The sequence below is a fragment of the Cololabis saira genome, chromosome 4, assembly GCF_033807715.1.
Source record: "Cololabis saira isolate AMF1-May2022 chromosome 4, fColSai1.1, whole genome shotgun sequence".
Taxonomy (NCBI): Eukaryota; Metazoa; Chordata; class Actinopteri; order Beloniformes; family Belonidae; genus Cololabis; species Cololabis saira.
The window spans coordinates 21,644,467-21,657,208 of NC_084590.1; the positions used below are offsets into that span (position 1 = coordinate 21,644,467).

The 12,742-nt window shown below is 43.3% G+C and overlaps 1 pseudogene; it reads right to left on the minus strand.

The window, feature by feature from the left end:
• Positions 1-1,161: 1,161 nt before the first annotated feature.
• LOC133442509 (uncharacterized) lies at positions 1,162-1,958 on the minus strand (annotated as a pseudogene).
• Between the last annotated feature and the right edge of the window lie 10,784 nt (positions 1,959-12,742).

Here is a 12,742-nt window from a genome sequence, read left to right on the forward strand (position 1 = left end):
GTTATTTATGTTGTGATGATTTAGGAACCTAACATTTGGTGCCGAAACCCGAGAATCTCTCGAGCTGTGACGATTGGGGTGGCGTAGGTTCAACGGGCCATCTAAATCTGTCAACAGCCGTTCCCGACTTCAGGGACGGGGCCAAGTTGATCTTGCGCTGTTCCGGAGTCCAGACGACGAGATTCCCGAGCCAGGGGAAAGCACTAGGAGACTGGTGAGAAACCTCCTCTTACTTAAATACCTGGGGTATTGAAGTATTTTTGTGTAAAATACGAGTGAAATTTCTGTGTATACTAACCACGAGGGTTAGCGAAAACGGTGTTTGGCGGCGGGTCGGGGACCCGATTTTTATGAAGGCATAGGGGCCTCTAAAAATACTAGCCTAAGAGCAGTGCGTAAGACCAACATCTAACCCGGTTTGCATTAATGGGCGTGGCCTAACGGCTCAACAGCGCCCCCTAGAATACTTTTCTCTGCCATAACTTTTGAAAGGTTTGACATAAAGAGTCGTGGGTGGTGTCATGGGACTCAGTATTGAGTCCTTGACCATTAATTGGTGAAAATTAGCCCCGCCCCTTCTTCTGATTGGTTGTCCCTATTTTCTGCTATAACTTTTGAATGGTTTGACATAGAGAGTCGTGGGTGGTGTCACCTGAATCGGTATTGAGTCCTTGAGCTTCATTGGCCTGAATTAGCCCTGCCCCTTCTTCTGATTGGTTGTCCCGATTTTCTGCTATAACTTTTGAATGGTTTGACATAGAGAGTTGTGGGTGGTGTCATTGGATGCTGTATTGTGTCCTTGACCTTCTTTGGCCTGAATTAGCCCCGCCCTTTTTTCTGATTGGTTGTCCCTATTTTCTGCCATAACTTTTGGATGGTTTGACAAAGAGAGTTGTGGGTGGTGTCATTTCTGATATGCTTATGGGGGGCGGTGGCTGTGAGTGCGAGGGCCCGTTCATCGCTGCTTGCAGCTTTAATTATGTTTATGATTGACTGAAATAAATATTAACTAACTAAAATACAAAAGCAGCCCACACAATTACATCACTATAAAAATATTCATATGTAATAAAAAATACAATGCACACAGTATTTGTTGTTTATCTTTATTTAATGAACAACATGGCTGGGTGTTGGTAGACAGGGGCACAAGGCAAGACTCTAATCCTCATGAGGCGTTCTGATCAGTGGACTCTTCAGGTTAACTAGGCCAGCACAGATGATTAAGATTTTGTCCAGTTTCGGTGCCATGCTAATGGGAACAGTCTGGGATAAAATCTTATAGACCTTCAGTCTTTGGATTGCTCTTTCCACGTGTATGCGGACATTGGCTACTCTCCTGGTGCGTGTCGTCTCCTCATTGGTCAACTGATTGCGCCTGTAGGTGAATGCAGGGATGTTCAAACTGACCCTTCTCTCATCAAGTAAGTCTCGAATGGTGAAACCACGGTCCGCCATGACCTCATCACCAGCCCTCAGATAGTCCAGACACCCACTGTCCATGGTGATAAACTTATCGCTGCTTCTGCCAGCATAGGCGTCAGATATAAACATTATTAGCCCATTAGGGGCCACAGCAATGAGATATTTCACAGTGTTGCGTGATTTGTACTGGCTGAAAGTGTCACTCCTTGAGTCGTCGTCTGTGGCTCTCTGCATGGCACTTTCGGCACAGTCAATGATGCAGGTGGTTCGAGGGTAGTTCCTCTGAAACGACAAGGGCATGGTGGCACGAATGGTCTCTCTTGGAAGCCAAGGGATCAGGACTTTGAACTGTTCACACATCACGTCAATCCAGTGACTAATCACAATGCTTGCCATGGCTGTAGACACATTGAAGCGATAAGCATATCTCCTAATATTAGGTATAGTTTTGGCTTCATCAAGGTCATCAGGATTTCATCAACAACAGGAAGGGTAATTGATGGCTTACTGTAAGGCAACAACACTGTCACCATGGTGAAAAATTGAACCATACGCACTCCTGTATACAGCCCACAGCTAGCATCATCAATGACCGTGGTGCTAGTCACAGAAGGACGCTCTGCCTCGCACTGGGTGGCCTTGTCCACTTTAACAGACTGTGTTGTTGAACAGTACGTGTGTCATCATGTGACGGATACTCCCATTGGGTCTGAGCAAGCAAACTTGCGGTGTAGCAGGCTCAGCCTCACAGGCAGGCTGACAGGTTTCAGGAGCATCTAAAAAAGGGAAGAAAAAACATGGATGGAGCAAAATTAATGCAGGACTGGAGTCCTCTCACTACAAACATCACAATGGTAAAAATTGTACCATTTGTGTTTGTGTTGTACATTGCACTCACATTTCACTGCAAAAACTCAAAATCTTACCAGGAATATTTGTCTTATTTATGGTTAAAATGTCTCATTTTTAGTCAAAAAATCTCATTACACTTAAAACAAGAGTAATTACCAGAAAAATAACTTATTTGACCATTTTCACCTGTTTCAAGTAAATTTTCACTTGAAATAAGTAGAAAAATCAGCCAGTGACAAGATTTATCTTCTCATTACGAGCAAATAAATCTTGCTCCACTGGAAGATTTTTTCTACTCGTGAAAATCTACTTGAAACCGGTGAAAATTGTTGTTTTTTCCGGTGATGAGTCTTGTTTTAAGTGATAAGTAATGAGATTTCTTTGACAAAAAATTTGACATTTTAACTAAAAATAAGACAAATATTCTTGTTAAGATTTTGAGTTTTTGCAGTGTGTAGATTAACACACGCAGGCACACACACACTCTATTAATGATGTAGCTATGGTGGGCACACAATCATCACAACAGCCTGCTACATTGCATTGTATTTATGATGTAGACTAACACACGCAGGCGTGCACACACACACACACACACACACACACACACACACACACTTAATGTAGCTATGGCGGGCATTGTTTGTCCCATCTCGAAACCATCAACTGCCTTAGCAATGTTAGTGTATGACAACTTCTTCATAATTAACAGTATTGTCAGCTTCATAGCTAAAGTTGCTGAACTTACCCTCAGATTCAAGTCTCCGTTTCTTTCCCTGGGGGGAGGCAGCGGTCCGCCGGGTGAGTTCACGCCTCTTTGGCTGGGGAGAGCGATTATAACCCGACCACAGCTCAGGGAAAGGATAATCCTTTGTTGGTTTTTTGTCCACAAAGTGATGCGAACAGACAAAAATGTTGCGGGGTGGTTTTTTCAGATTCAATGCCTTCAGCCTGGTCCTTGATTCCAAGTCGGTATCAGGCTTCTGAAAAAAAGTAAACAATGGAGCGCATGGACAATCCCTATTCGTAGCTGGTTTGTGGTCGTAGCACTGTCTATCCAACCACTCGTTCAGGTGCTTTCGCGAGTTCTTACATCCAACCGCCGAACATGTCGTTCCCGAACCACTTTTCTTCTTTAAAATATCCATTTTGTCCCTCTTTGTCAGAGCAATGTCGCCACTCTGCGCAACGGTAATCCGCCAGAACGGAAGTGGACAGCATTGACGGGAGGACTTCAGGAAGTAAAGCGGAAACGGCTTATAAACTTGTCTATTATTGTCTATAATTATCTGAACACTGAGTAGGGTAAAACTTCAGTTCTGGTGCTGCTTTATCTTAAATTGAACCTGTGACACACTGAACACCCTTGACTGGAAAACTATTATAGAATTATTGTGTACAATTCTCAGGCGATTTAACTCATATTTTGAAGGCAGGAGCTTTGTGGTCTCTATGGTTGAGCATAAATATTGCACCATCCCAATAAACAGTGGACCCTCAAGGGTAAATTCTTTGACTACTGTTATTCAACCATTACATGCCTTCTCTAGGTAGGTCAAATCATGTCAAATGTGAATACTGGCATAGCCACATGCTGGCCTCACCTCCCCCTCCTCATTTCTTTTTGACTGCAATAGTCACCCCTACACACACTCATCACCAGGGGGCAGGAGTGAGGTCTTCCTACACCCATGTTTCTCGCAATCAACCTTGGGCGGGGGGCGGCAGGGGAGGTACTGATAGCCAGGCCCAGGTGTGGGCTCCTGGTGCTACCTGGGAGAAGGGGGTGCTGCTGGGCTGTGCTGGGTCTCTAGGGGGTGATGGGAGTGGTGATAAAATGATTGTCATGTCTTTGCTAGTAGGTGTATGTTGGTGTATCTGTGTAAATGGGTGTACATTCTCTAGCCTGAGTTTGGGGCTCCTTGCTGTTTGGCTCGCCTCCCCTTGCTGCCCTTACTACTACTTCTACTGTCATTTAGCAGATACTTTTATCTAAAGCAACTTACATCTGAGAGAAGGTGCTGATCAAACTGCTGTGAGTCCAGTTGGGCACGTTGTGGTGGAAGCACCAGGCGTCTTTCACTGGCTGAGCGGAGCTGTCGAGAGGGAGTGTAGCTCTGGATGAAGGAGTGAAGGTAGGCAGGAGCCGTTTGGGTAATTGTCTGGTAAGCCAAAAACAGAGCTTTGACCTTGATGCGTACTGCAAGTGGAAGTCAGTGCAGAGAGATTAGTAGCGGAGTGGCATGAGCTCTCTTGGGTTGGTTGAAGACCAACCCACTGCATTCTGGATCCTCTTCAGAGGTTTAGCTGAGCACGCAAGGAGGCGGCCCAACAAGGAATTTCAGTAATCAATGCATGACATGACCAGAGTTTGAACCAAGAGCTGTTCTATCAGATAGGGTCTGATTTACCTGATGTTGTAAAGAGTGAATCGGCAAGACCGGGAAACCAAGGCAACATGCTCATTAAAGGTCAGCTGGCTGTCTGAGTGTGGTGGATTCGCTTAGTTATATGAATCTTATATGAATGTATTCTGCTCTGCATCTTAGTAGATCGCTTAATTCCGCTTGTTTAGCTTTTAGCTTGTTTTCAATTGTTATGCTATACAGTAGTTCCCCTTGAGCAGTTCTTCTAGGTTTTTACACTCCAGGGGCCTGTACTACGAAGCGGGATTTGGGGTTAGCGAGGTAACTTCCGGTTTAACCCTGGGTTTTCAGGACTACGACGGTGGTTCACTTCTTACCGGGGTACATCGCCATGGTAACTTATGCTGAACAGCTAACCTGCTCCGGAGCAGGTTATGTTCGAGATACAGATTGCCGGGTATAAAAGCACCGCCCACTGACCAATCAGCTCTCTTGGAAAATGGCATGCCCTTTCCAAGAGAATCCAGTGGAGCTCGGTGCGCGGATCGTGAGAGGAAAAAAAAAAGAGTGGGCTGACTTTCAACAAAAATGTAATTAGTCAAGAAACTAAGCAATTCCTTTCATACCCAAGTATCAACACTTTATCATTTCTTTTCTCCTGACAGAGAGGTATGCGAGTACGTTTGTCTTTGCTGTAGATACCCTCACTCCGTCTTTCTAAGAAAACTACTTTTGCAAATAAACCTTTATGTACAAACTGTAAATATACTGTAGAAACAAGGTATGAGTAATTTGAGAGAGGATGAAATGTCAGACCTCGTTTAATTTGAACACAACATGAACTTTTAATTTCAAGTCTAAATATTAAGTTAAATCACAGTGTAATTTATCCTTTGCTCTTCGCTACTGAAATAAGCGGCTCTGACAGCGGACTTCTCCATACTTGCGATTGGTCATGCGCTGAAAACACTGCCCCTTTTATGTGCACGCGCTCATATCCAGATTGGAGAAACCTGGGTTGATATACCGAGTTGATAACCACCGTCGTGTGACCGCTTAGCGTGATTGCAATTGTCCGGGTTAGTGAATCTGGATAAGGAAAAGATATCCTGGGTATGTTGAACTTGCTTCGTAGTACAGGCCCCTGCTCTAGTAGGGAGATGTTTTGGATCTGACTCTTGTTCAGATACGAACTGAAACCTACTGCATTATTGCGAATAAAACCTTTAACAGAGGCCCAAACCACTGTCAAGTCTGGAACACTATTTTTATTTATAGATATAAGTTCAGTCAATTTTGCTTTCAGTTGGGTGATAAATTCTTCATTTTTTAATAGGGTACAATTGAATCTCCATCTAGAGGCTTTATTTTTAATGTTCCCATACTTAAATGATGAACTAATGGGGTTATGATCAGACAGGAGTCTGGGCAAAAATTGTACAGAGTGTACAGAGGAAAGCAATCCATATGAAATCAGCATATAATCAATGCGGGAAAAAGTTTTGTGTCTCGAGGAGAAAAATGTGGAGTCTTTCTCAAAAGGGTTCTGCATCTGCCATACATCCATGTTTAAATCTTTTATAAAACAATTTAAGGCTTTGGATGCAGAGTCTTGGGGGCCCACCATAACTGAGTTGGATTTATCCAAATAAACATCAATGAAAGCATACATATCTGAGCCTATGTACAATTGATAATCGTTCAGCTTTAGTAGTTGTGATGTACATGTGGGGAAAAACTCAGTTTCAAGGAAGATGCATAGATACTGACAAATGCAACTTTTTTGCCTTGAATAGATGTACAGTAAAAAGCTAAGCGTCCCTTCTTGTCAGAGCCCACCTTTTCGACTGCTAGATGAATGTTCGGTTTCATCAATATCATCACTCCTTTAGTACGGGTGCCATCAGCAGGAGCGACTACAGATTTATAAAGGTGGTTTTGAACCCTGGAAGTGTCCTCAAGTCTAATGTGCGTTTCCTGTAAAAGTGCGACGTCTACCTTCTTTCTACTTAGATAATCTAAAACCTTTGTACGCTTATTTGGAGAATTCAGGCCTCTGACATTAAATGACATTACAGATGGTATGGTTTTCAAATTGTACTTTCACTCGCGGGAAACGAGATTCACGCATTCGCGTGAATGCACATAAACTGGACATTGCAGTTGTAGCCACTAGGTGGAGGCACAAACTACGACTTGGAACAGACTCACACGTGTCGTTGTCATGAGAACTATTTTTACAGATGGGGGAGTCAGGCTGTATCTGACGTCATCACCCTCCACCAACGATTGGTCCGGGGGCGGGGGCGACTGACGGCTTCTTTTTCATTTTATTCAACAGGCAATGGCAGCACAAAAGTCTGTTTGGTGATCCAACTCTGAGGTGCAGATGTTCATAAACCCGGTGGCTGAGGAGAGAATTAAAAAGGTCACTTCTCAGCTGCTCACGGCACAAACTTTTGGGACAATATGGCCCACCCATCTTTGTCCTGGCCCACCCAAAAAATATCTCTGCCTACGCCACTGGTAAACAGAGCAGATTTATTTTTTTTCGTTAAAACTTTTCTCGGAATTCTGAGATGAAAACGGGTTCGCTATTGTCAGCGGTTTTCACGCATTAATTGACCACTCCGCGTCTACCTAGTCAACGACCGCATTGCTAAAATATGCTAATAGTAGCGCTATACGTGAAAAACCTGAACACGATCTGGCAACCTGGTTTTACAAACAATAGTTTCCTCACTTTCCTCAGCTTTTAAAGCGCTGGAAAAAAAAAGCCAAACTCATACCACTATTGCAGTATTGTAGAAAAATACTTTTTGAGCTTCAGACTTTTTTTGTTTTGTTTATGGCAAAGTTTTTTTACCTTATAAGCAGTGGTGTCAAAAGTACACACATTTGTTACTTAAGTAGAAGTATAGATACTGCAGTTTAAAAATACTCTGATGAAAGTTGAAGTATCAACTTGACCTCTTTACTCAAGTAAAAGTAAAAAGTATGTGCTCCAAAAACTACTTAAAGTATAAAAGTACAAAGTAACCTTTGAAAAAAACAGCTAGATGCCACTATATGAATTGAAAGCTCAATTTAAACACTGATTAGTTCTACAAGTGGCCCAAGATACAACACAATCATTAACCCATTACTGTCAAAGACAAAGTCACTCAAGGAGCATGTTCTTTCTCAAACTTTATTGTATTCAAAACCGGGCCCAGGTTGGAAAAACAACAACAAATTTCAATTTTCAACATTTTCTCAAGAGGCAGCTAAGAGAGAGAGAAAGACAAAGAGAAAGAGAGAGACAGAGAGACAGAGAGAGAGAGAAGATTCTGCACAAACAGTAGTATGAGGTATTCATGTTCATCCGATCAAAAATAAACTTAAAATCTTCCTGCCTGAAAATTTCAGCCCTGAACCCCACACCAGTCACAGCTGACAAGTCAAGACCAAAACTTAAATGAGAATGAGCTCTACATCACTACATACAAATCCCTTAAGAGCGCTTAACAAGCTCTGAAAATGGTACAGAGTAGGAGAGTGTTACAATTTTGCATTCAAACTAAGAGTATAGTCCCATCAAAAAAAAAAAAAAAAAAAACTTAAAATCCTACTGCATATAACATGGTTTCCCCATTGTCATAACTGACAATCAAGACCCCAAGACAGCATACCCGATCAGACTACCAGAATGCTTTGTTGAGCCTCAAAATAAGCTGATTCTCAAAGTTCTTGTGATCAATACGTGCCCTTCTTGGACGGAAGATCAGTCCCGCTACACTGAACAGTCTCTCACATGCAGCTGAGGCTGGGAGTGCAGTGTTGAGCCTCAGGGAAAGGTTGCAGATAGCTAGGAAAGTCTTTAGTGCATCCATGGTATCACCTGGGGAGCCAAGGTAAGTCTCCAGCTGTTTGGCATCTTCTTGGAAACTGGCCTGTTTGATTGAAGAGAAGAAGTCCTCCTCTGAAGAAGAAGGTAAGCTCTCAACTTGAATGCCCTCAGCTTGGTCCTTCAAGTGACTTTTGATGTAGTCAAGGCCTATTGAATATGGGGAAAAGACAAAAACACTGACATTACAACACTGAAAAAATCATTTCAGCTGCTTATAAAGCTGGATAATAAAAGCCTGATATGGTTATTTAAAAAAACTTCAAAAATAAAAAAATAATCCTGAAGGGTGCCAACAGTTTCAGCCATGAATGTACCCCACCCACCTGTATTATTGTTACAAAAAGCAGCACTTACCGAGTCTCAGGGTGTAGTCGTCACTTGTCCAGCTGGTCTTGAATTTGGGCACGAGAATTGCAGCAGCGATCAGCTCTGGTTCTGTGAAGACGTGTCCGAAACGCTTCTCAATGCCTTTTAGTAGAGCATCAATTAAAGGCCTACAGAACTTGGTGGAAAGGCGGAGGTTTTGGAGCTTATTCTTGAGTATTGTGATTGTTGGCACCAACCAGCCCATCTGCACATTCTTCTCGCCCTGCAGGACATCCAGGGCCTTCGCCACCGGGGCCATGGTCTTCATGTATTCGGCCAGGAATGCAAGCTCAACAGGTGTGAACCTGTTGAATCAGAGAAACAGAAAACACCTTCAATTAAATAACTAACACATTTTACAAATCACCTGCACAATGAGTTAGTAAAACATACTGTAATGAGAGGACATGCATTAAAGTAAAGTGTTGGTACATACATGGCTATCTTCAGCTGCATACAGCTGTGATGGCTGCTTCTCCCTGCTCCCTTGTAATTCTGATGATCCTCTCGACTGCCAAGAACAGGGAATTCCATCTTGTTGCATTTGGCTTCATTAACTGCAGTTTGCAGTTCTTTTCAATGACCTCTGCTGCTGTGGTAGATCTTGCGCTTTTGTTCCAAAGTCCCCAACACTTCGCAAAAGCTGAACGTGAAACCCGCTTGTAGGTGCTGTTGACATTGGCCTCCTCAACATCAACAGTTGACACCAAATTAAGAAGGTGGCAAGCGCAGCGATGGTGTCTGGGTAGTTGGTATTCCAGGAAGTCATCCTCATCAAGAATCGCTCCAGCCTCAACAAACTCCATGCCCTCACTCTCCTGTTCTTCACCACTCCCATCATCATGGTCATCTTTGGCTTCATCTCTCTCGACATTATGACCTGGGTTGTTGTTTTCATCAGCTTGCCCATACAGCTTAAAAGCCTTAATGAAATTGGACCCGTTGTCAGTCGTGGTGCGTGTAATTTTGTCTCTGATGTTGAATTCGCTGTGAATTTCGTTTAATGCGCTGGCAAGGGCAGAAAAGGTGTGTGGTCCAGTCATCTGTTTACAGGCTAGGGCAGCGCACTGTCTTTTCATACTCTGAGGGTCTATCCAATGTGCTGTTACGCCAAGAAATCCACGCCCGTATGCTGTCCAGCAATCTGTTGTGGTACCGATGAAGTCAATTTTGCTCATTGCTGCTTTGAGATTGTTTCTCATTTCAAGAAAGGCTTTTTGAATTTTGTTGACTACTGTGTTACGGGACATGACATTGACATTAGGCTGGAGATGCTGTATCAGATCTATAAATCCCTGTTGTTCCACTGTGTTAGTTGCATGTAGACCTTGCACAATATAGTTAAGGATTTTTTTTATCGACACTGGCCTGGGACACTGGCCTGCTGCTCCATAATCTGGCTTGTTTGGGTCCTGAGACTTGCTGTGGTGATGCTCCATCTGATTTTCTTTTAGGGGCAGTTGAAGTGTGAGCTTTGTATCTCTCTAGATGATTCACGTGTTTTCTCTGCAAAATAAACAACAAAACATTTAATCATTAGTTAATTACGAGGGCACTGTCAACATTGTTACTTTTGTTCAGCCACATTTCCTCTAAATACACTTAAGTGGCCACCATCTCACACAATACACACTTGGACACAATTACCCAGGATAAAAACGTGATGAAAATATTTGGATATTGAATTCAAGCAATTTTGGAGAGATGACATGAAGGAAAGCTATTAAATTGTTAATTCAGTTCTGTCGTATAAAGGCAGGGGTCACCAATCCTGGTCCTCGAGGGCCGGTGTCCTGCATGTTTTAGATGTTTCCCTGCTTTAACACACCTGATTCTAATTAATCATCGTCATCAGCTTGTCATCCAGGGCTGCACATTTCTGTTAATGACACAGTCACTTGTATCATGGTGCAATGAAGCAGGGAAACATCTAAAACCTGCAGGGACACCGGCCCTCGAGGGCCAGGATTGGTGATCCCTGCATAAAGGCAAAGTGCAGTAACTATGCCAACATTGCAACTGAGAAGAAAAGCCTTTCTAAGCCTTGGTATTAGATTGTATATAGTTACTGCAAATTTAACGCAGCAATATCACACACACACAGACACAGTACGTGCACATGCAGCGATTCAACATGGTTGCAGATCTGATCAGATAATGACATGCAGAAGATTGGATCAACTTATCTGATCACACATGCTGTTCTGAGATCAGACTGAATCAGATTGAATAAGCCACTGTAACCAGCGCATGGCTGACTCCGTGACGCTAGGTGGCGCTGTACCCGAGGTAACCATGGTAACCATTTCAACAAAGAGCCACTTCCGGTTGACCTCCGTTTAACAACAACAAGGAATGGAAAAAGTGCATTCTCACTGCTTTCCTATTAATAATCTGTCTAAAACAGCCTTTCTCAACCTTTTTTCAGTCATGACACCTTTCAAAAGTGAATAAAATCTCACGACACCCCAGAGTAAAATATAATTAAAACCGCACTGCATCGCTCTGACTGTAAATTAATATGTCCCGTTTGTATCAATAACTTTAACACGTTAACTGCACCAGAGTATAAGTCATCGTTCACTGTTGTGCTTAGTTGCCACGCTGATGGACAGAAACTATGGTGACTTTTAAAAGAAAGACTGCCTAAAGAGACTTTTCCAGCCGGCTTCACGCCGGCTGGAAAAGTGAAGTCTGATTTATGGTTCCGCGTTAAATCGACGCAGAGCTTACGCCGTAACGTACGCGGCGAAGCGCACCATACGTGTGCGTCGCCGCATAACCTACGGCGTAATCTCTGCGTTGGTTAACGCAGAACCATAAATCAGACTTAAGGCTGCAGCGGCGTGTGGCGCCGCGGCACGGAACGTGACTCTGACAGCGAGGAATCCGGACTGGTAGCTGATTTAGCGGAGCTCTTTAATGCAGAAACAAAGGATGAGACTTAATGGGTTTGATTAATGTAAAAACTGAAATAAAGTAGCCTACAATCAAACAAAGTTTTGCTCCCGCTGTATTTTTAAATACGCACACTCCTGTGCTTGTGTGTGTGTTCTTGTGTGTGTGCCGTTTCGGTCGGTGCGCCGTGTGTGTTTTAAATACAGAAATGACACAAGACTGAGACTATGCCTTTCCACACGGCGCCCGTATGGTCGCGAAAATACAGTATTTATATATGAAATGTCAGAATAGGAAATATTTTGACGACACCCCTGAAGCAGTCACACGACACCCCAAGGTGCTACTACTGAGCAGCGTCGCTTCGTCTTCCGGGTGAATCCCCTCCCCCGGGGGAAAACCCCACCCGGGGGAAAATCTCGAGCATGCGCAGACTGTAATATCCATGTCCCGTACACATGGCATTAACAAGGCGGTTGCGACTGGCTTGGGACTGGCTTATCTAGGTGCTGCAAGCGGGTTGATGAATCCAGTCTGATCAGATTACTTGACTGACTTAAGGTGTTCACATGCAGTTTAAAAGTCAGTACGATGTGTGCAAATGATCTCCAACCAGCTTGAATCGCTGCATGTGCACGTACTGACAGACACACATGTGCGCACACAGACACACCAACTTTTGGTCTCAGGAGGATATAGTTACTGCAAATTTAACGCAGTAATATCTCTAAAACGGGACACATTCGGAACATAAGGCTTCGTTGCAAGATTAAGGAGGTGTTATGAGGACCATTTTCAATTTAAACTCAAATTTGCCAAAAGACGTAGTTGCTGCACTTTGCCTTTGGGCAGAATTGCCCAGGACACACAAGCAGCACAATTGAAGACAGTGGAAAAACACTGAAGGCACACGATTACATAACATGGTAAAATAAACCACATATTA